This window comes from Hydra vulgaris, chromosome 14 (genome assembly GCF_038396675.1).
Source record: "Hydra vulgaris chromosome 14, alternate assembly HydraT2T_AEP".
Taxonomy (NCBI): domain Eukaryota; kingdom Metazoa; phylum Cnidaria; class Hydrozoa; order Anthoathecata; family Hydridae; genus Hydra; species Hydra vulgaris.
In genome coordinates this window covers 2195001-2221661 of record NC_088933.1, presented here as the reverse complement: position 1 = coordinate 2221661, position 26661 = coordinate 2195001, and the positions used below count along the sequence as shown (strand labels likewise).

Genomic DNA, 26661 nt, shown 5'->3' with positions numbered 1-26661 from the left:
TTATGGCATAAACGATCAATATCCAAGAGAATTAAGTGCAACAGTTTATCTTTTAAGGAAAAAAATCTAAAACCAGAAATGTAGGCCTTGAGACTAAAATCTTGGTCTCAGGATGTCTTGAGACTCACTCAAACTGTCTTGGTCTTGAAGCTCAGAGTCTTGGTTTTGAAAGCCTTGAGTATTGATCTTGGTCTTGGACCTTTACTTTCATGTACTTACTTGATCCTTACAAAAAATATCAATTGATAGATTAGTAATAATAATTTGTTAATTACCGCAACTTTCTGCTCTCAAGAAGGTTTGTACCTAGGTGTGTACTCCAATTCTTTATGCATACCATTCTTTGTTAAATTGTCAAAATATAAAATGTAGAATCAGAGGACACATATTTGCAGGCCATGTTATGAGATTTTGTTATTTAATGGAAAAGTGTAACTTAAGTAAATGTAACTTTACTCAATATACATATTTTTATCGTTAAAAGTTAAATTATGTCAGTTGCATATTTTAAAGTACCCCTTTGAAATTAAATTTAATTTGAAACCATGTTAAAAATCATTTAAAGTCTAAATGTCTTAAACTAAACAATAAATTTAAATTTGTTTGCATTCTTACAATTGAGTTTTTTTTTGTTAAATAAGTAGGTAATTGTTTAAGTGTAAGTTTCTTAACAATCAAAAAATAATAAAATAAAAAACTATCAACAATTTTTTTTTAACATTTAACAAAATCTTCTTCTACTGCTCACAAATTAGTAAATCGTTTCTAATGGACATTCATTGTACAGGGTGGCCACGCCTCCTAAAAAATCCTAAAATGTCCTAATATTTGAAAAACATCCTAAAAAGACCTAATTTCTCCTAAAGTATAGATGATTTTCTCAAATACTCCTAAATTCTCCTAATTTATTTCCCCTGAGTATAATGCATAAACTATTATCAGCCAATCAACAATAAAGTTAATGAAATGGTTCAGACTTGGAGTTAGTACTTTTTTATACTTAGAGAAATTAAGTTACTCAAATGTATATTCAATATTTTTGTTATATTTTAAAAATTTCAAAATTTTATTCTATTAAAATTTAAGTTTTTTTTCTTCTTATTTCTGTCTAAGTTCTGAACATCAAAATTATTTTTATTAAAATTTTATTTTGATTAAGTTGACCTAAAATAATTTGTCCTTTCAGAATAGAAAATGTCAGTCAAATATAAAGCTAAATTTTAAGAGTGGTTAAAAGACAATAATTATAAAAAAATTTATTTGGTTAAGTATTATGTTATTGTATTAGGTATGTTTGATGATTTTTTATTTCCAGATATCTTTCTTTTAACTATTCCTTTTTGCCGAAAGTTTTTTTCTAAAATATAATTTTGTAATACATAAAATTGTAAATCATAAAATTGAGAAAGCCACCAGCTGTATTCTAAATTTATAAAATAAATTATTCTGCATTATTTAACAATATTTTTTGCAAATTATATTCTGAATTTTTTAAATATGACCTAGACGATTGATGTATGTTTAAAGGTTTTATCTGTTGCAGATCTGGATACAAACACATTGAAAATACATGTTAATGAAAAAAACATGTATTTTTAAATGTTATATATGCTTGAAGTTTATGTTTGTTGCAGATCTAGATACAAATACAATGAAAATACATGTTAATGAGTGAAAATATAAACAATGTATGCCTGTGATTGATAAAAGAAATACAAACGGTCATTGAGCTACCAGTTGCGCCAAAGATGTACACTGTATACTTAAATTATATTTGTTTAATGGTATAAATTTTACATGGTAACATGGGTAATATTTAACAGCAGTTTTGAAAAATTTTTATAACATGCTTTTGCTATTCACAAAATTTATTTTTTTCACATATTTATTTTATTTATTTATTTATCTATGTATGAATAAATTTAATATATTATGAAAAAATATTATTAAATTTTTTTATCTGTTTATTATAAAAAATATTGTGTGCTGTTATTTTTTCTAACTTTACACTGCCATAATGTGCCAAAAATGTAAGTGTTTAATACAGGGTACATAAGTTTTTATATTTTCAAAGGATTCTTTTTTTATTCTAATTTCTAGCTCTACTTTTTTCTTATTTCTGTCAGTGACAAATCTGGGAATTAAAATTATTTTAATTCATATTTTTATTTTATTAAGTTAACCTTAATATTTTTGTATTTTTAGAATAGAAAATGTCAGTCAAATATAAAACTAAGTTCCAAGATCATTGGTTATGTGATCTTGGAATTTAGTTATTGGAATTTAATTAAATGACAATAGTTATAAACAATGGGTACAAAAATGTCCCAACAATTTGTATTCGGTAAAATATAAGGTATGTTTGAAAGTTATATCTGTTGCAGGTCTGGGTACAAAAGCATCGGAAAAACATGCTAATGGTAACAAACATAAATAACGTATGCCTGTCTGTGATAAATATGCATTAAAAACTGTTGTAGAACCACCAGCTAGCCCAAAAGTGGCACTATGTCCACAGCAAACTTCTATTGTATTTGTTGCAGAGTCACAGTTAGCAAAGAAAGCAGAGATAATGTGGGCAGTTGATGTTGTGCTTTCAAAACATTCTTTTCAATCAAGTGCAAACAAATCTGAATTATTTACTGCAATGTTTAGTGATAGTCAAATAGCTAAACAATTTTCTTGTGGGAAAACATAGTGCACTTATCTGGTGTGCTTTGGAATTGCACCATATTTTAAGGAAATTTTGTGTAAGGCATTATCAGAGCTTGATCAGTTTGTTTGCCAATTTGATGAATCTTATAACCAAGTTGTCAAGAAGAGTCAGATGGATTTGCATATTAGATATTGGGACTCCTCATTAGAGATGGTAAAAACAAGGTATTTCAACTCTGAATTCTTGAGAAATGCTGCTGCTGTTGATATTATGATAAATTTCCGTAAATGTATGAGTGGTTTAGAAGAAGATAAAATGCTCCAGGTTTCAATGGATGGTCCAAATGTTAACATGTCTTTCCTCTCTAATTTGAATGCTAAGAGAAGTGAATGTGAACTTAGTCAGTTAGTATCAATTGGATGATGCGGCCTTCACACAATGCACTGTTCATTCAAGAATGGTGCAAATGCTTCAGGATGGAAATTGAACAAATTGCTGTCTTCATTGTATAAGATATTCCATGAGAGCCCTTCCCATTGTGCTGATTTCAAAAACCTTACTCAAACTCAGTCTTCAGACTATGCTCTACAGTTCTGTTGCCATCGTTGGATTGAGAATGAGAAAGTAGCAAAGAGAGCGATGGAAATATGGCCCAAGATTATTGTGATTATTGACATTTGGAAAAATCTACCGAAAAGCAAGCAGCCTGGTCAATGTAAGCCTGGGCAAAATACTAGTTATGAATACCTTTCTTCATGCTATAAAGATGTGTTAGTCCCAATAAAGTTACAATTTTTTAAGGAAACTGCAAAATTGTTAAATTCTTTCTTGTTAGTTTTCCAATCCGACAATCCTATGACACCTTTTCTTGTGGAAACACTTGAGAATTTACTGAGGCTTATTTTATCAAAATTTATCAAAAAAGAAGTTTTGTCTGAAGCATCTACAACTTTTAAATTATTAAAAGTTGATATCAATGATGTCAAAAATCAAGTGTTGGTTGCAAATATTGATCTTGGGTTTGGAATAAAATATGAGTTGCAGCAACTAAAATCTAGAAAAAAAGTTACTAATACACAAATATATAATTTTAAAACAGAAATTTAACAGTTTTTAGTTACAAACATATGGTTGGAAAAAGTGCGCTAAACTTATGTTTTGCCAGATACTTATTATGTTTATCACCTTTGTACGTGGTGGAATATCATGAGATGTGTGAACTTTATTTTGACAAGTTGTTGCTGAAATTAGTTGCTTATAAAAAGGTATAACCTTCAGCTGCTGATCAAGCTAAATTGCAGTATTCACAATTTTAAATACTGTTGTGAAAGTGAACAAGGAGAAATTTCTTAGGTTCAAAAAAAGTGATAGATTGGATTCTTTTTTGGTTCAATATACAGATGCTTCAAGATTCAAGGACTTAATGAAAATTAACCAATTGTTACTAATATTGTCTCATGGCCAAGCACAAGTAGAGCGTGGATTCAGTATAAACGACCAACTTCTAGATAATAATATGCTAACTGATACTCTTGTTGCACAGAGAATTGTGCATGACCACATGTGCAGTGAAAATATAAAATCGTCCCAATTAGCTATGACAACTAAACTTATGGGACATGTTAAGGATGCACGAAAACTATATTTTAGCAGTCAAAAAGAGAAGTCCCTAAAGGCCTTAAAAATTGACCGTGATACTAAACTGAAAAATTTTAATAAAGAGATTGCTAGTTATAATGAACAAATTCACACCCTTGAAGGTACCATACTTCAGCTCAAATATGATGCAGATGAGTATGCATTGCAAGTGGAAAAGCAGAAGTCATTGATAGAATATAAGTCAATAATTTTAAAATCTGATGCGCTAAAGAGAGTTGCCTCTGAAAAGCAGGATTTACTTGAAAAAATTACAGCAGCAAAAAAAGTACTTATTGACAAGAAGGCTGAGATTTAGATTTGGATGTTTGACTTTTTCAATTGTTTTGTTTTTCTGATTTGATTATTTCTTTATATATATAAAATATTATATAAATATAAACTATAATATAAAATATAAAGTTTAGTTTTTGAAATTGGCTGTGTATTTTAATGATTTTTGAGTATTTATTTTTTGTTACTTAGTCATTAAGTAATCTATTTAGTACAATGTTAAGTTTGATAAATTTATATTGCAAGTATGAAATCGATTTGTTTCAAGTTAATATTTTTGTATGTGTAGAGATATTAGACTATTCTAAATAACAGTGTTTTGGCCCAAATTTTATCTTAATTATCTTAGCAAGGCATTCTTACAGTTTTTAAATAAAATGAAAATTTTTTAGTGTTACTTTATTTTTGAAATCCTCCTAAAATCTCCTAAGATTTTTATCCTTTTTTTTTCAAATTTCCCGATAAATCTCCTTAAAAACCTTTAAAAATCTCCAAAATTATCCTAAATTATCCTAATTTTTTCAGACAAAAAAAGTGTGGCCACCCTGTTGTATGATCAATCTAAAACCTTTGTTTAAAAAGCAAAGGTTTTAGATTGGCCTTTACTGTCTTAACTACATCTCTCTCTAAACCCAACATAATTTGTCCAAAAACACTTTCCAGCATTATATATACATATATATATATATATTATATATATATATATATATATATATATATATATATATATATATATATATATATATATATATATATATATATATATATATATATATATATATATATATATATATATATATATATATATATATATAAGTTAGGAGAAAATCACTTAACAAAATTTTTTTTTCATTTAACACTGTGTTTCATCAATAAAGACTCGTCAGAAATCAGAAATGATTTCTGATGAGTCTTTATTAATGAATTAATTTATAATTGCTCTGTTTTTTTAAGAACATTAAGCACTCTATTTTGTAAATTACATTTTAAAGTTATTTATATATATATATATATATATATATATATATATATATATATATATATATATATATATATATATATATATATATATAAATATAAATATATATATATATATTTATATATATTTATCAAAATATAATATATATAAATATAATATATATATTATATTTTGAACCATTTTAAAAATGAAAAATTTTTTTAATTTTATTTATAGCGAATTGGAGCAATATGAACAATAGTAAGTAATTTTATTTATTTACATTCTAAATAATTGAATGATATTTAAGTGCAAGAATGAAATATGCTTTTAAATTTTTTTAAGGGTGTTTTAGAGTGCAAGTAAGGTGTGTTTTAGGTTTTAAATTTAGCAAAAGGGAATAGATTTAGTAATTTTATCAGTATTTTAGTTTTTTTCAGATGGTTTTAGTTTGTTAATTTTTTTGATTGTTTTAAATATTGAATCAGGAAGATCTTAGATCAATGTTGTTAGATAGTTGTGTTATTACTGTTCTACATTTGCATAAGGTTTTGAAATCAAACTGAAGAGGTGAAAAATATGAAAAAGCTGTTATCATAAAACTTTTAATTCAGTTGAGAACTTAAACATTTCTTGAAAAAAAATTAGAATATTTCATATCTTCATAAAAATTTTAACATTTTTTTTTAATAAAACCTAAAAGTGTTAATTCTTTTGATTATTTATTTTGATTATTTAGATTACTTAGATTTTAGACTTTATCACCTTGGCAGAATTTAAAAAAATGTTTTTAACTCTAGTAAAACAATTGACATTAATAATGAACTGATTGTTAGTTGCTATCTAGACCATTTTGAGGTGAATGCTTCAAAATGTCACATTGACTTTTTTGAAGCAAATGGTTCAAAATGATTAAAGCAAAATTAAAGTTAAAATAATTTTGGTAGGTTTCTTAGTAAAAATTTTATTCTGGAAATTTCCATTTTTACTTTAGAAAAGTAAATCATGTTGTTATAACTTTAGTGTTATTAATAGTGATGAACCCAGAGCTTTTTTGAGGATTTTTTCTTCTGGCAAAGTAGATGAAAAAGGGAGGGGGGGGGGGAGTGAAATATTGTTGAGGTAACTTTCCCCCTCTCCCTCCCCCTCCCAGCTAAAACTGGTGTCTCAGCTATTACACAGGTCAACAACAAAAAAAATTTTCTTGTGCCAAGCAAACAGTTTGTTTTTTGTATAGGATTTCTCATTTTGATTTCAAATATACAACTCATTTTTCACCATCAGGTCAAGTTGTAAAGGTATTCGGGTTTAAATCTTTAGCATTTGGGGTAAAATCCCTAATAATGTCAAAAAAAAAGTTGTTCAAAAGTTTGTCAACCTGGGTCTCAAAAGAAGCGATTTTCATAGAGATTTAAAAAATAATATTTGTTCGTAATAATAATAAGTACTTTTTGTATTGTTGCTGAGAAACATTGTGTTAAAATTTTTTAAAGAGTCTTTAGCAATTTTTCACATAATTTTTTTTTCATAAATTCACACAAAGGCAAATATCGCTTTTTTTTGCAAAAAAATGCCTACATACCGCAAATTTTCTTACGGAAAGGTGCCGGCACGGGGGTACCGCCACCTAAATTGTTTTCCTGGAATAGCCCCTGTATATATATCCTGTATGTATATATATATATATATATATATATATATATATATATATATATATATATATATATATATATATATATATACATGTATATATATATATATATATATATATATATATATATATATATATATATATATATATATATATATATGTATATATATATATGACTATTTGAATCAGGACCATGCACAAGCTTTTGGGTCCCTGAGCATCCTTTATTTTGGGGGCTCAACCCTCTTCCCTCCTCCCAAATTAAAAAAGAAGCCTACTCCAATTTTTTTATTATATTACTAGTACTTAAGTGTAATTAAATAGTCCAGCTTTTTTTTCTTACAATTTTTCTTTTGCTTTGCCAACTCTTCAATCACATCATGGAAGTCAAGATTTTGTGCTAATACTCTATTATCAATTCGACAGGATCACTTGTTTGTTCTTGTCGTAGTAGAGTGCAAAAAATTCTTGATAAGCATCAATTTTATAAATAAATGCTCACTTAAGTGTGTTAGATGATGAACATGATAGGTTCATTACCTTTAATATACCTTCATCACATCACCTTCAATAGTTCTTTCTATTCTGCATTTAGATTTTGTGTTTGACAGTAAATTGGTGTGCCAAACAGAATATTCATTATTTTTCTTGTGTACAAGTTAATAAGTTGTTACCATTGAAAAAATTATAAATTTATTATTAGTTATTAGATTTTTTCGGAAGTTTGTTAGTCTAAAAAAAATCATGATGTTTGTAAGAAGGAAGTTTGTAAGAGAATTTTTTAGTTGCTAATAGCTTTAAAATACAACCTTTTGGAACTATTATTTGGACCTTTTGGAACTATTATTGTAATTCTATGTTATAGAATAGTAATAGAACGTAAATAGAAATAATAGTTGAAAAAATGTTTGATAAAATTTTATTATATACTTTTATATAATTTTGTTATATATATATATAGATTTAATTAAAATATGATTAACTAAAAATAGTTTAATCACATCTATTAGTTTATTTGTTGTAGGGGAAAAAGGGGGTAGTTAGGAAAAAAGCGAAATGGGGCCATAATAAACAGTAGAGTTAGAAATTTTTCTAAAATTTTATAAACAGAGGGTCTTAATAAATGATAAGGTTGAGTTTTCAAAAAAGCTTAAAGTTTTATATTGTATAACATTAATTTTATTTTGTTTTATATTTATATTTTTACTTTGTTTAATTTTTTAAGAACTAAACTCAATTACAAATCCTACAAGTACAGATGCAACATATAATGATGTTTTGACTCCAAATATAATTGATAAGGTTGCAATTCAACTTGGTACTGAATGGCTTAGGTTTGGACATCATCTTAATTTGAAAGATGCTGATTTAGATCACATTGATGTTGATTATAAAAAAGCTTATGACAAGGCCTTTCAGCTTTTAAAACTATGGAAGCAGAAGTCAAAGGAAGGTTGTATAACCTGGTCCAAATTAAAATATGAACTCCAGCAATTTAATCGTAATGACATAATAAGAGAATTAGAAACAGAATTCAAACATTTAAAAGGTGAACTTTTATGTGTATTTATGTTTGTATATTTCCATATAGTCTTCAGTGTATTTATTATAGAAAATATTTGTTTGAAGCAGATACAGAGTGTACTGAATAATGATATTTAAAACATATTTTAATTTTGCTTGGTTTGATAAAATTAAGCTAAGGCAGATGACGTATGTGTAGCAAGGCAGATAAAGTCGGTGTATTAAGACAGGAAATTGTTGTTTAAGGAAAAAATTTTACAATAAATTTTTGAAGTATAAATGAATGAAAGATATTAAAATACATTTTTAAAAATTAATAGACCACGCTTTTAGACAGCAGTTTCGACCTTCTGTCTTAATATACCTAAATTGTCTGTATTTGTTCAAACATTGAATATTTAACCATTATTTTTTTTAAACAAAAATAAAATTACAACTCAACAATATTAGGTCATGTTTAGCTAAACTAAAATAAAAAATAATTTTTTTTTTAATTCTTTTTTAAAGAAGAAAAATGAAATTTTTAAGAATCTTTTTTAAAGTGCTTGTTTAGAACATCAATGTCAATATATCTCACATAAGTCATCATTTTTCTTTTTTTTTACACAATTTTTTTTTGTTCAAAGAATAATAAATTTATTGTTACTCTTTCAAATTTTTCTTAATTTTTTATACTGGTTGAAATTATAGTACACACAATTGGTATGTTTTTGTCTTTGTCTAAAAATAGTTTTCAAAACATGGAACCACAGCAACAACAAAAAAAGATAAACAAACATAATCAGCAGTTATTAAATCAATTTTCTGACAAACCATATTCTTTCTTGTTCTAATCATTTTTATTCATTTTTGAAATTTTTAGAAAAAAGGATTAGAAACAATAATTTAAATAAATTTAGCAAAATGCAAGCAACAGATAGTCTCATCACACACATGTGAAGTACCCAACCTTAACATTTTTACTTTTTTTTAACATTTGGACAAGTATTTCCATCTTTCACTTAAATTATTACAAGAAATTAAAAATGTATAAATGTGCGTATACTTGAAAAGTTAAAGCTATGATATCATTTTTTTTCTTTAAAAAATTACATTATTGACATCACAGCAACAATTATTAATGATTATTCCGCAAGTCATACAAATTGCCCATTAATGGAGCATACGCCCACCAAATATTTTAAATGCTTTGAGAAACACTAATACAAATAATTTATTGATTAATGTTAAAAATTTATGCTACAAGTTTCTTCTACTAATAATCTAATGTCAACATATAATATTTAATTTTATAAGATGGTTGTTGAAAAGCTTTGTCCCTGTTGCTCTTTGGTTAAACTTAGAAAAATATTTATGATTGATAAATCAATTTAAGTTGATTAAATATTTTGCTTTATGGATTAAATTTTGTGATAAATCTGAGCCCAGCTAATAAAAAAAAAAAGTAATTAATATGAATCAATAACATCACTAATAGTTACTAATTTCATTCTGACCTTAGCTAAATTTGGTCTTTTTATAAATTTTTTATAAAATGTTTACCAGTCAGTGTCCAAGATTAATATGTTTTGTTGATAGATTTTGTTTTATTATAGTTGCAAATGAACTACATCTTTTTTTCTATCACTTAAAACTCAATCTTGACTGACTTGTCATTCAGCTAAGCTCAATCCTTTTACTGTTAATGTTCCTTTATGCTCAAACAAGTTTTATTTTTTCCTTAAACAATGTATAAGGGATATAGATAAACTATTTATAGGTGATATATAGACATAGGTGCTGTATTAGGAATCCTGTCTTTATAGTTTCCTGATTTAAACATTTTACAGTTATTTATTCTGATCTTTCTTGCAATTCTACTTGAACTTAAAAAAATCTGATTATTCAAAAAAATAAAATGCAATTACACAAGCTCTGTATAGTTGTTTTTAGTTTGGAACAATATCGATGAAAGTGTTGTTTTAAATTTTAGGTGACTGCAACAAAATCCTATTTCTGAGAATAATTTAAGACATAAAAAAAATGAAAAAAGTAATATACAAATATGACTCTTTTTTTTGTCTAAAAATCTTTTTTTAATTTTTTTTTTGTAACATTGAATTTTGCTCTGTTCTTTTCTTATTATCACTCATTTTACTTGATCAACTTGATCCGAGTATCATCTTTTTTTTTTTACATAGAGGATAAAATATCTGTAAATTAAAAACTTTCTTTTTTTATTCAATCTTATTTTATTTTTATTGTTATCCATTTTTAATAACTCTATAGGTAATAAAAAACCTGTAAATAAACGTATCATAAGTAATTAAGTATATAACTAAGTTAAGAAAATTTTGGATGAAAACATAACACAACATAAACATCTTCACTTCTTCTTCTTTAAATGTCATCATAGTACTAAAACTTTGCAAAAAAAATTTTGTATTTTGTTTTGTTTTGTCTAAAATTTTTGTTTTTCTATTAAACAGTTTTATATCTGAAAATGATTATTGTATAATCGAAACATTTTGTTGAAACTGAAAAAATTATCTTTATTAGACTTATTACAAAACTTGTGCTATTAACACCAAACATATAAGTGTGTGTGTGTGTGTGTGTGTGTGTATATATATATATATATATATATATATATATATATATATATATATATATATATATATATATATATGTGTATATATATATATATATATACATATATATATATATATATATATATATATATATATATATATATATATATATATATATACAAGTATATATATATACATATATATATATATATATATACATATATATATATATATATATATATATATATGTATATACATATATATATATATATATATACATATATATATATATATATATATGTATATATATATATGTATATATATATATATATCTATATATATATATATATCTATATATATATATAGATATATATATATATATATATATATATATATATATATATATATATATATATATATATATATATATATATATATATATATATATATATATATTAGACACTAGATAATCGGTATTGTATAAGTCGATACTGAGAAGAATGGTCTTGTATTGCGTGGTATCGCTTATATACTAATGTCGATACTATCAGTATCGGTTTGATACCACTCAATACCAAGAAGGAAGGTCTCGTATCATGTGGTATCGCTTATGTTCCAATGTTGATACTATCAGTATCGCTTCGATACCAAACGATACCGATAATAAAAAGAATCGTATAGTATCGCATGGTCTCAAATCTCAATAAAACAAAAAATTAAAATGCGACTTATTGAATTTTTTATTAACAAAATACAAGTACAATTGCTTTTTAGAGATTTAGTTATTGTTTTTTAATAATCTGTAATACTTTGACTATCGTCCATTCGTTGTTTTTTCCTTTGCCGTACTTTTGTTGGTATTTTAGGATTTTCTTCTATCAATATTGGCAAAGATAAGTCTGATTCATGCCCTATATCACTTTCATTTTCTTGTTCGATGGGCCATTTTTTAATGTAATTTTCAAGAGCGGAATAGTTCTGCATTATATATACAAGCTTATCTGTCTTGTCACTATCGAGATTGTATCTACGATCAGTGATGACAAGGCCAGAAGCAGAAAATACTCTTTCAGATGATGCAGAGGTTGGTGGAGTTGCCAACCAAGATCTTGCAACACCCAAAAGTATAGGAAGTTCCGCTGCATGCTGCTTCCACCATGCTAAGGTGTCAGTTTTTCCTGCATTTTTGGATCTTATTGTTTTTTGGTATTTTTCCAATTCAAGTTTAATAGGAGGGATTTTGTGTATATAATGTGAATTAGTATCTTCTTTATACTAAAATTATTATTATTATTATTATTATTGCTATATATAAATTATTATAAATTATTGTTATGTATAAATTATTATTGCTAAAATAATATTGTACTCATTTTCCTCCCAACCTTGTGCATTATCAGCAACGGAATCGTTACTACCGTTGTTATTACTGGAGCTTGAGATAGACAATCAAGAATTCTCAAAGTATTCTTTGGTTGTGGGATGGTTTTCAACTAGTTTTTGAATATTTTCATCGTCAACATCAAGAAGATGTCCACGAAAAAATGGATGAAGGTAATGTCCTAGTGCAAATGTGGGTAATTTACGACCTTTGTCTGGGAATCTCTTATTTAGTTCTGATAATAAGTCCTCCAAGAATTTTTCTACTAATTTGTTGTTTTCATGAGTAACATAATTAATATTTTCTTTCTCGATGAAGTTGATGAGTGCTTTTACTAATCTCAATTCGGATCTCTGTGTCAGAAGATAAAAAAACTTATAATTCTTTAACAGATTTAAGCACTGGAATAATAGCTTCAAAGAGTAGGAACTGTTCATCTGTAGGTACAGTTTTCTTCCAATCATCACCTTCTGTATCGCGTAAGTAAACGAGTGGAACTTTCAGTTAAAGCATGACATATAGCATATTGTAATGGATGTTCCATCTCGTGGTTACTGTGGAGGGTATTTTGAGATAACTCACATCTAACTTAGAACAAGCATCTTTCATTGAAGCACTGAAGGCTGTCGATTTATGAAGCCTGGTAGTAAGTGAGCTGGCTTTAAGAAAAGCATCTTTTAGTTCCAGGGTACCCTCAACTGTTCTTGTAACAGAACCTTCTTCTTTAGTTATTAAAGACACACTGTTGTTTAGTGCCCATGCCACAGTTTATTGGGTATTTTTTTTAAATGCTTCCGGGAATGAGAGTGTGTTATCAAGTGCTTTTGCAATGTTGATACCAGTGTGTTGCTCTTTAAAAAGGCACACTTCTAATATAAATTTCTTTAGGGCAAAGTCTGGCTAGATATAATGTAATGTTACAGACATGTATGAATCATTTGCCCTTGATGTCCAGTGGTCGGTGGTTATGGCAACCTGATTAAGATCTATGAGCTCTTTTTCCATAACTTCATGCATTACTAACTTTAGTGTATGGTAAAGCTGAGGGAGTTAATTTTTTGAAAAAATAGTTGAATGTTTTATTGTGGCATTTGGTAATATTTTGTTCATAAACCTCTTAAACGTTTCAGAATCAGCAAAACTGAAGGGCAAGCACTCAGTAGCAATCAAAGTCATTATGTCATGATTAACTACTAATTTTTTTTTTTAAAACATCTTCGCTTCCAACAAGGCTGCAAGCAACCACTAATTAAAGGAAGTTGGAAGTTACTGGAAGAGAAAAGATGAAAATTGTAGAGCAAGATAACGATTGACAGACGACTTAAAGGATTGCAAATTATATGAATAAAGAAAGCAAGATGAAGGAAGCGAATTCCAAAGAACTGATGTTCAAGGAAAAAAACTAGACGAATAAGCGTTTTTGGAGCACTTAGGAACAGTCACAGAAAAAAGATGAGACTTAATTGAATGATGAGTAACATGAAAATTAATTTTAGTAGATGGCACAAGTGACACTAGCTCTTTAGAGCAGTGCACATTATAGTATTTTTAGAAAAGAGAAAGAAAAGCAACATTACGACAATGTGATAATGGTTGGAGGTTGGTTGCAAGAGCAGGTCCAACTATGTTTACAATGCGTTTTTGCACCTTGTCTAAAACAAGAGAAAAGGCATCATTATGATCCGCCCCAGATATGGAAACAGTATTGCTTACAAGGCCGGATTTGAGATTTATAGAAATAGAATCCGATGTAAGAAAGTGTCGAGCTCGATGAAGAGATGCAACCTTAGCAGATGCTAATTTTGCAACTGATTTAATATATGGTTTCCAAGAAAGATTGGAAGTAAGAGTTAATCCTAGAAGATGAAGAGTAGATGACTCATCGAGTACATCACCGTTCATCCATCCAAGTTCACCAGCCACTGTGAGCCCCATGCTGTAGCAGAAGTGAGATCCTTTTCAAGCTCAAATGCCCCCTCCAAGCAATCAGAGAGTGTTGGTTTCTTATCACGACAAGAGTAAATGGTAGTATTATTAGCAAACAATGCCACCTTAGATGTGAGAATATCTGAAAGATTGTTAATGTAAATTTAAAAGAGTATAGGGCCTAGGATAGAACCTTGAGGAACCCCTGAAGTTACAGAATAAGAAGAAGAATGCTGTCCATCGAGGACAACTTTTATACTACAATTGGAAAGGAAGGATTCAATAATTTTAAAGGTGTTGCCAGATATACCATAAGAAGAAACCTTATGGAGTAGACCAGCATGCCAAACTTTATCAAACGCTTTTGTCAAGAGCAATGGCCTTAACCTCTTCACCTTTATCCTTAACATCTCCACCTTAAACGTATGGCCTTAACCTCTCCACCTTTAATTGACACCAATCTTGAAGTGGCCACTTTTTTGTAACCGCCTTCTTCGGGAGAGTGAGAGTTTTGAAGGCTACATCTTTTGGGGATCCAGAAGCACCTGCCTCGATTACATTAAGTTCTTCATCTACTTGTGATCTCCGCTCGTCTTCTTTTTTTTGAAGTTCGATGAATAACTTCCTATGTTGTGTTTGAATATGCTTTCGCAAGCCAGTAGTATTTGCTTGCTTTGTTGCAAGCTTATTTCCACAAGTTTTACACAGAGCAGATTCTCCTGAAAATGTAAAATACAGTTTAATAACAAATTAAATGGTTTTACTTTTTTATTATTATTATTTTTAATTTTTATTAAAAACAACAGAGCCGAGGCGCTTCGAACTCACTTGGGGTCTGAGGCAAAATTAAGTTTTGAGGGCATTTACTGTAAATTTTACCTCAAAAAATGTCAAAAGAGTTAAATAATTTCAGAAATATTATTACCAAAAAAAGACTCTTTGATAGGCGTGAATTTGATTTTTTTTTTTTTTACAATTAGTCACTAGGTATCTTTATATGAAACAAGAACAAATTCAGAGTGGGCCGACATACAACCTGGCCATCAATTTAGCACACTGTGCTTTGTAATTTATAAATTATTGCTCCACCAATTAAATTAATTTTTTTTTAAATCTCAATAGTTAATAAACAATAATAGTTATAACATAAAAATGTAAAAAAAACCCTGCATTTTTAGTTAAAAAAAAATGAAAAAAAGTTAAATTCTCATGAAAGACTTGAACCTAGAACTCTGTGCTTATATGCCATAACTTTATCCACTTGGCCACGCAAACTTACGAGTTTTAAAGTTAAGTTATTATATGTAACAATAATTCAGCCGGCAATTAATTTTAGAATTATTTCCCGACATTGCCGGCCATGACCTTTTGAGATAAAGTATAAAAAATACTTAGTAAGTAGTGCTTACCTATATTTTTCTTGAAATAATCTCAGATTAAAGATGTTGTAAAAGACATAACGAGTGAAGATTAGTTTTCTTTAATAACTAAAGTATACTTATGTTTAATTGTTTAAACATAAGTATACTTATGTTTAAACAATTAAACATAATGTTTGTTGAATATTGTATGTTGTTGAATGTTGTATACATAAGTATACAACATTCAACAACTGAACTAAAGTTCAGTTGTTGAATGTTGAACACAGAACAAAGCGAGAATAACAGTACCACGAGAGATTTAATTGAAGTAACGATACCAGAAGAGAAATTGAAATATGAATGCGATATCACACAATTAATTAAATTAAAATAATTGTAGTAACTGTTATGAAATCAATTCCCTTTGAACAATTATTTCTAATAAGCCTTTAAAATAATCATTAAACATAATTTAATAATTTGTAAAAATTTAATATAGAAATAAATGTTGAAAAAATCTTTTCTTTCCATTTAATCACGGTAGAAAAAATTGTAATAAGGATAACAGATGAGAAATTAAAATACAGAAGTGGTACCATACAATTATTTAAATTAAAACAAAGATACCATATAAGAAATTGAATGATAAACATGATGTCATACAACCAGCTTAGAGAACTTTTCTTTTATAATAAATGAGCCATATATATATCTCATTAATTATACGCATTTACTATTTCAAATTACAAATCGTTTATAAAAATACTGTAAGGTATTGCACTGAGACCAAACGATACCAAAATAAGCGATACTTTTGATACCAGTATTGCGTGACCTCAATATCAATACTGTATGGTATCGCAGCGATACCAAACGATACCAACATAACCGATACTTTTGATACCAGTATCGCGTGATCTCGAAGTCGATACTGTAAACTATCGCATCAAGACCAAACGGTACTAAATGGTACCAACATTAAGGATACTTTCGATACCAGTATCGCGTGATTTCGATACCGATACTGTATGGTATTGCACCAATACCAGACCAGAAATCGAGACCGATTGTTTAGTGTATAATATATATATATATATATATATATATATATATATATATATATATACAGCGTGGAAAATAAATAATTGAAGGCGAGCGGTCAATTCGACCGGCCAACTCAAGGAATTTATGGTCAATTGTTTTATTTGTTTAAATTTTAGTAATAGTTCTTCTTAAATTAAAAAAAGACTAAACTTTATAAATTCAAAAATAAGTTAATGCTTGAAAAGTAAAGTATGAAATTATTTTATTATTAAAAATTTAAGTAAAGTCAATGCTTTTTTTAAAAGCGCAAACAGGCAATTGATAATTTTTAATTTATTTGAAAATAATTCATTTCATTGCAATGACTTCGCAAATGGTGGGAAAAGCTGCACAAAAGTAATCGAAAAAATTAAATGAAAAAAAAAAGTACAGTTGAGATTATGTTTTTAATCACATTTTTTCGAATAATAATGAAATAAATCTCTGAAGTTAAAGGAGAAAAACCTTCGCACATTTTATATCTCTTGCTCATTAAAATCATTTCAAAAACCGCTAACGTTAATTAGTTATTAATAATGTTACTAACTCTTATTTGCAAATACTATTTAAACTGAATATTTAATACTTTAAATTGTTTTAAACATTCGTCTTCTTAGTATTAAATAATTTGTTTAAGGAAACAAATTTAAAAAATTTAATTTTAAAACATAACTTTTTTAATGAAACACTATAAAAATTAAAAAATTTACATAAAACAAGATTTTTAATAAATATTTATATTTAAATAATCCTGTTATAAAAAAAAGCGCAAGCCCTCCATTAGTAATCTTTATTTCATCCATAAACCATTCATTCATTTATTTGCAAAACTTATGAGAAAATAAATAAAACGATTTAGAGAAAAATAAAACAAGTTGACTAAGTGCAGATGAAAGAAAAACTGTTCATAGTTAAATACATAATTTATTATATATTAATATATTATTAATAAAATAATATACAAAATTTTTATATCAAAATAGTAATAAAATAAGAACTTCAATCATTTAAGAAAAAAGGATTTTTACCATTGCACAGTGGGCCAGTAGGTGGACAAAATGGGAAAAATTTTAGTTGTCTAATCTTGAAAACCTATTTAATTTTAGTATCTACATATATTAGGAGAAATCTATTGATAATTTATTTATATTAAATCCCTTAGTTACCAGGACTTTAAGCATTTGAATATTGAGATAAAATAAAAAAAAATAAAAATTATAAATAAGTAATTAACGGTGACATCAACGTTGTGTTATATTTCAATTACATCTACGTTTTTGAAACAAAATATTAGTACATGTTATTCTAGAGTATTTAGAGATAAGAAAAACCAATGTGTGAAATAAATTTGTCATAGCATGTTATCTCAGTTATACTTTGAAAATCACAGATTAAAAAAAAAAATTTCTTAAGAAACTTATTTTTTGCCGCACAATAACTAATAATTACCACAATTTGCCATGTGTTGTCTTATATTTATTTGAGCTATATGATGCTTCAATCGAGTTTTAATTGATTGCTCGTCCCCTTAAATCCCCGTTCAGATTTTATGTATGTTTTAACTTGGTTGCTATGGTACTAAATTTTGCATAGCAACAACTCATTTTTACATTAACGTTGTTTTAACAGTATTTTACTTGCGCTAAATACACAATATTGGGGGTATGTATTAAAATGAGATTCAGAATTCTTATGAGGTTAACTTTTTTTGGTTACTATGGATACCTTACTTTGCATAACATAGCAACAACATATTTTCGGTAGTTGTTAGTAATTTAATTACTAACACTGACAGTAATTTAATTACTTTTAATTTTAATTACTAACACTTGTAGTAACTTAATTACTAACAAGTATTAGTAGTCCAGGCGGCATATATATTATAACATTTTATTTTAAATACAAAATACTTGTTACAATAATTATTTAGATATGGTTTTGTTAAACTTAGACATTCATAATTTTCTCCAAAAAAACAATCTTAGTATTTCAAAACAAAATATTACTGAAGATATATTAAAATTTATTCAGCCAAAATTTGCTGATTTTAAAGACGTTGATTTTAGACATGCTGTTCAACGATTTGTTTACTTGTATAAAAAAAAGTGGAAATCTGCAAACTATACTGTGAAAAATTTTGAAAAGAAGTTTGTGAACTGGCTTAATGAATATTTAATTGTCAGAAAAAAAGACAATGAACCAACTGCAAGTAGACGTGGTAGAAAACCAGTTGCATTTGATAATAGTTCTAATAAAACTAAAAAACGGCGTGTATCTTGTTTAATTGAATCTCATTCATCCAATGAATTATTTTTTGCTGCTAATAAAAAATTTAGAGATGAATCTGTTGTTATTGCTGCCAAGAATGTTTTAAATATATCAAATACAGATAAAGCAACTAAATATTCAGCAGACGAAGCACTGGCTTTAATAATTGATGCAAGTCTGACAAAAGCTTCCTATCAATTGATTAGAAGCGGAGCCTTGGAGAAAGAATATAACATCTACCCCGCTTACAATGATGTCAGAGATGCAAAATTGAAATGTTATCCTGCAAACATAACAGTGGAGGACTATTCAGCTTCAGTTCCTTTAAAAGATTTAATGACTCATACTTTGCAAAGAATCTGTGCAGTTCAGGAACCTGTGCTAAGGCACTTGATATTAAACGACAAAGCAATAAAAACAATGACACTAACGTGTAAGGCTGGTTTTGATGGTGCTACTGGCCAAAGCATTTATAAACAAGTTTTATCAGAACCCGACATTAACAGAGATTTAAAGCGTGAAGAATCATTATTTATTACTTGTCTTGTCCCATTGGATTTGACTGGATTTAACAACAGCAACGAAAAGGTGCCTATTTGGAGAAATCAAAAGTCGTCCTCCACAGCCTATTGTAGACCCATAAGATTTGCATACAAAATGGAATCCAAGGAATCTGTGATTGAAGAAGATCAGTACATTAAAAGTGAGATAGAAAGCTTGGGTATGATTTTATTAGAGGTTTGCGGATCTTCTATTGAAGTGAATTGTATTATTGAACTTACAATGATTGACGGGAAGGTTCAAACAATATTATCTGAAAAAAATAACTCATACCAATGCTGTTCAGTGTGTGGTGTCTCTCCAAAAAATATGAATAGTCTTGATATCCTTAATATAGATTATACTAACAGAGAGTTCAAATATGGTCTTTCCAGTCTTCATGCATGGATTCGATTTTTTGAGATGTTATTGCACATTGCATATAAAAAAGAAACAAGAAAGTGGCAAGCAAGATCTAAAGAACACAAAGAAAAGGCACCTGTAGCTAAACAAAAGATTCAGACTGATTTTATGAACAAAATGGGACTTGTTGTTGATTTCCCTAAAAGTGGTGGTTCTGGAACAAGTAATGATGGCAATACCTCAAGGCGTGCTTTTGCAGCATATGAACAAACACCTGAAATTCTGGGTATTGACCAAAACCTTATATTCAGATTTTACATTATCTTGGTAACGCTCTCTTCAGGATATGAAATAGACTGCTTAAAGTTCAAGGATTATTGTTTTGACACTTTTAGACTATATGTGTCCCTTTATCCATGGTATTACATGGCTCAATCAGTTCACAAAGTATTGATACATGGACATGACATAATTAAAAGCCTTACATTACCCATCAGACTTATGTCAGAGGAAGCTCAAGAGGCTAGAAATAAAGACTTTAAATCTTATCGCGAAAATTTCAGCCGAAAAACATCCAGAAAAGCAACAAATACTGATCTTATCAGTAGACTCCTAGTTTCCAGTGATCCTGTTATTTCATCATTGCGTAAATCAACATCACACCAAACAAATCATAAAGCATTTCCTTCAGATGTTTTACAATTACTTAAACAATCTTCAAACGATATTATTGTTTTATAATTTTTTGATGTAATTTAAAATTGACAATGTTTTCTTGCACTATTTTTTGCTTTTATTATTCCTAAAACATTATTTACCTAAATACTCAATTTTTATTCAATATAGGTGGGTCAAAAATCCGATAAGATATTCAAATATCAATTTACCACTTTGTAACTAAGGAAAGTATCCGGTAACTAAGCAATATAAGTATCCATAACAACTAAATTTAAAAAATTATCACTTTTGTAAGAAGTGTGATCTCATATTGGTACTCATGCCAAATTTAGTGAATATAGCACTTATAAAATATCTGCAGATAACAAAAGTAGGTTGTTGCTAAGCAAAATAAAGGTATCCATAGCAACGAAATAAAAAAATATTACCTTCATAAAAAGCGCAGACATCATATATATATATATATATATATCATCATAGCGCAGACATATATATATATATATATCATAAGTAGCACAACTAATAATATAAAATTATTATTAAATTATTAATTTTTAATTATTGAATTATATGGATAAAAAATATGTATATATATATATATATATATATATATATATATATATATATATATATATATATATATATATATACATACATACATATATATATAAAAGTTTGCAATACAATGCTGTTTTGTATGCTAGCTTTTAGTATTCAAAATACTAAAAGCTAGCATACAAACCAGTTTGTATGCTAGCTTTTAGTATTTTGCAGAATCTGGAATGATCTGTCAATGTTTTGATTTAGTTACTGAACGAATTGATCTAATTATTTGACATTATGGCTCAACTCAGCTGACAAGACAGTATTTGGTAAATGCTGTGATCTGCAACAAAATGTTCTATTAACTAAACTTCAAGTTGCAAGGAGATTTTTACAACTAAAAGAAAGACCAAATGATTGTAGTAAAGACAAATACAAAATTGCTGCTTAAGATGTTTTGGGACTATGGGACAAGGCTTCAATTTCAACTTTGCAGATTCAATTTGTGAGGAAACATTTTGACGCCTTAATTACTACCGGAGCAGAATTGTGTTATCAAAATCCAGTTTTAAACGTTATGCTTATTTCAGAAGAGCTTGGATTCCTTGTTTGATATTGTATCATTTAAATACTTGATGTTTTACTATGAATCTAACAAGCAAGTGACTGGTCCTAGAGAATTGAAAATTCCACCGAAGAAACAATTATTCTTACTGGGTCAAAAAAGTTCTTTTCGTATGTTTATTGGTGTTGTTGATACAGTAATAATGACCAGATTGGAGAGTAATCTAAAAAGGAAGCATGCTTATGAAGAATGATTTTTGACATACTGATCAGAAGAAGTTGAGTTTTCGAGGGCTGGATGATACTAGGACAGACTAGTTGTGAAGTGAAGTGAAGAAAATAATGATAGTGAAGTGTATCTCAGTGACAGTGATTTTTTCTGGCTACTGCTAGGCAAGCAGGGCAAATGAGAATGCCCCTTCTGAATCTAACCAAGGAAGCAGATAGATATGGTATATTAGAGTTCCCCTTGCTTCACCTATTTACACATTTGGATGGTGCTACATCTGGTGGTACTAGTTTTAGTGACCCCATTGGAAAGGTTGTTAACCTGCAAATCAAAACCAATTGTTTAACTCTAACCAATTGAATGCCCAGACAGTATGCCAATTTTAAACAAAGATGTCTCAGATGACCTGTCACCAGTTCAACAGTATTTCTATCACATAATTAATGCAAAAAATGAAAAGAGAAAAAAGATAAAGTAATGAACTCAGAACTTTTCAGTGATATAGTTCAGTATTCAATTTAAAATACATTTAAAAAAATAAATTGAACATGATTTAAATTTTATTCACTCTATTTTTAAAAATGCTTTTAGTTTACTGTTATTTTGCATACAACATTTTTTTTTTTTGAGTAGATCTCCTATATCTGCCAAGTTGGTCGCCAATATGCTTTCAATATCTGGTGCAGAGGCATTCTGTTATATAATGTGTCATTGACAAAATTTACTAAATCAGGCAAGGTGGTTGACACAGGCCAACAAAGTTTGCCGATTGTATATTGCCACTCAGAACCCTATGGACAATTTTCGTGTGATCACACACTTCATAGTAAGCAATTGGGGTCCAAACTGATATGCCATTAGGGGACCCCACTGTATACCCATGGTGCAAAGCATGTTTTTCTGGCAACTCAACTTCTGAAGGATCTTTCATGTGATATTGTCGCTATTGTTAAGCCATACATAAGTTGAAGTGCATACTGATTGTAAAAACATGTTGCTTGCAATATTAGCGGACTCAGATGAAGGCAAATGCTCCAGGGCAATTGACATAACCCTTCAGTATAGAAAAAATAACAATGGAACAAACATTTGCCATTTCTCAGTTACTGCTATTAACTACAATGCAAATTACTGGATGGAATATATTGATTGGGTGCATCTGAGCCACCAGTCACTATTAGTGTATCGAAAGAAGAAATCGAAAATTCAAAATGCCTGTTCAGAGAAATGCCTATTTCTGTTAAATATCCTAACGACACACAATGTGTTGAATGTGTGTAAACTTGTTACGGAAGCTTTGCGTGTTTATAGCTTTTACTCTAGAGATGGTTTCATAAGAGCTTGTGTCCACTCTTGCAGTCTTATGCCACAGTTTAAATTGAAAATAGATTATGCTGACAACTTTGTAGAAAATGATTCTACTTAATAAGTATTGTATTCTTATTTACTGATACTCGTTTAGCTATGTAACAAGTATGTTCTGTTTAATTACGGTGAAATACAATCACTACAATACTTCATCTTTTGGTATTAAAGACTTTGGAGCGATTATGGCAAAACTTCAAGGTAAAAAATGGGGATGATCCCTATGTCTCAAATTAATATTTTTATTTTTTTTTATTCAATTACAGGTAGATGCAGCAAAATATTTAGCGTTAGACCAAATTTTTGTTTTCAACCCACCCTGATTTGTATATATATATATATATATATATATATATATATATATATATATATATATATATATATATATATATATATATATATATAAATATTTATATATATATATATATATATATATATATATATATATATATATATATATATATATATATATATATATATATATATATTTGAATAATTTTAAACTAAAATCATTTTTATATCAAATTTACAATTTAATTTCTATTTTAAATGCTTTTAAAGTATTTTTTATCAAATTCATTTTTATGCGCTTTATTAATATATTAATTTTTCAAAATTATTTATGTGATTATCTTTGGTTTTGTAGGTTATAAACTTTAAAACTGTATATGTTGCCAACTTTAAATTCTGATACCGCTCTTCAGAATTATTTGACTTGATTTTTTTAACAGATAATTTTGACATATATGTTAGGAGTAATTTTTAAAAATTATCTTTAAAAACAATTTTTCAGATAATGAATATCCTCTGTCAAAAGACAATGGAAAAGAATCACTTACACCTAGTGTTATCAGAGGTAATATAGTTTTAAATTTTTTTGAAAATTTTTTTTTTTATAATATTTATAGTTATTTGATATCAGATTTGTAAATAGTTAACTTTAAAGTTTTTGATTTCTTTAAGTTCTTTATTTATGTATTAATTTCTAGTTCCTCTAGTTTTCACTCTGCTGTTTTTAATATTTTCCTAACAATTTTCATTCTGTTATTTCTTAATATGTTTTGATATCTTAATTTTTTATTTATAGGCAATTTCATGTGTAACCAGGGCATGCATCCCTAAGTCTCAGATGTTGCTGATTTTTACACCACTCAAAGATTTTAATAAGTTATGAACATTCCAAAAATTTTATCATTTAATTCCAAATGATCTCAAAGATATAAATATTCAAACTTTGCCATGAACCAACAAAAGCCCGCCATTTAAAATAATGTTTTTGGTCTTTGTTTCTGTTCTCTGTGCAATGGAAAGCTGAAAATGTGTACACTTACATATTTTAAGTAAAGGAATCCAATAAAAAAAACTTAAAATATTTAAAAATAAACATATTACCTGTAATTTTGACATTTATCACAATTTCACTGGGGCAAGTTTAAATACATGAATGCAGATATAGCTCGATTTTTTTAGATGTTGTCCTGAATTGTTTAGTTAAAGTTGGATTGGAGAGTGATCCTTTCCAAAACAAAACAAAAATAAACATTATCAAATTTATATAAGTTTGTTACTTATAAAACAATTATGAAAAATCAAAGGGAAAAAAAGATGTTTAATAAAACTGAAGTTAATGTTTAATAATTGTTGAAAAATTTTCCCATCCACTCTGAGCTTAATTAGGCCTCCTCCCCTATTTTTTAAACAAAGAAACTGTATCTCAAATCTAAAAAATTTTACTTAATATTTTCTATTTTTAAGACCGGCTTACCCATCCGTTTATCCGTTTATTTTATCATTTATCCTTTACCCCACATTATGATAAGCACTTGAGAGTAACTTGACAGTAATAAAACTGAAACAGCTTTGACCATATCAAATTGTTCCTTTAGTTGTTGCTGAATTGCTTTTCTGTTTTTTTGGTAATTTTATAAAATTATAGAGCCCAAATTTCAAAAATTTATTAAAGTTTTACTAGGGATGAGTTGAATTATAAAAATGCAGATGTTTTGGCTCAATTTTTTTTTTAATTGTCTCGAATAATCATAGCTATATATCTCATAATCAACGTGGTTTCCTCAACAAATGTTCCTCCTGTACAAATCTCTTAGAATCTGCTATTGATTTGAACACCACACTCTATAACCACCAAATAATGAATGTTGTATATATTGATTTCCAAAAGGGTTTAACTCTGTCTCCTATCCCAAACTATTAGTTAAACTTGCATCATATAACATAAGAGGTAATCTTCGAAATTGGATTTCAGTATTTCTTACAAATAGATATCAACAAGTTAAAGTCAGTAGTTTTCTATTAAACTCAATACACACTGTTAATCGAGTTCCACAGGGTATTGTTTTAGGTCCCATATTGTTTCTATTATATGTTATTTCTATTATAATGATTTAACTGCTAAAACGAATAATATGGGTTGTTGTGTAAAACTTTATACTGACGATATAAAGTTATATAGTTCATACCATGACATGGATCTAAGCCAAGATTTAATTGTTGCTCTAAATAGACTCGTACTATGGGCAGAAACTTGGCAACTAACAATTGCTTGGCTTGGTCTTTATTTAAACCCAAAAGATCTAGGAGTAACAATGGACTGTAACCTAAATTATTAAAAATATATTTTTAATGTCATCCATCAAGCTAACTCTAGAGCATACTTAGTTTTGAATTGTTTTAAGACTTGCGACCCTTGTATGCTAGTTAGAGCTTTCACTACATATATACAACCAATTTTAGAATATTGTTCTCCAGTTTGTCACCACACCAAATTGGATTGATTAAATCAGTTGAAAGTGTCCAACGAAAATTTACAGAGAAAATTAGAAACCTTAGAAATTTGTCCAATCATAATAGACTACAGTCGCTTAGTTTGGAAATTTTAAAATTGAGCATGAAAAGTAATTCATTGTCGGAATGTAATAATCATTAGAATATCATAACAGATATAAACAATCTACCTGTGTTTGTTTTTTTACTTAAAAATGTTTGAAAATAAAAATAGTTTTCACAGCAATAGGCAAGAGACTTCCAATTAGGCAACATACTGCAAAAGTGGTA

General features: G+C 27.8%; 1 long non-coding RNA gene across 1 annotated transcript in view; it reads left to right on the top strand.

Annotated features, from left to right (window-relative positions):
• Positions 1–26661, top strand: part of LOC100215486 (uncharacterized) — a 96321-nt gene that overhangs the window by 8430 nt on the left and 61230 nt on the right. Inside the window, exons 2-4 of the long non-coding RNA XR_010643774.1 lie at positions 5781–5804; positions 8420–8743; positions 24383–24445. This is a non-coding gene — a long non-coding RNA (uncharacterized LOC100215486). The remainder of the gene's footprint in view (positions 1–5780; positions 5805–8419; positions 8744–24382; positions 24446–26661) is intronic.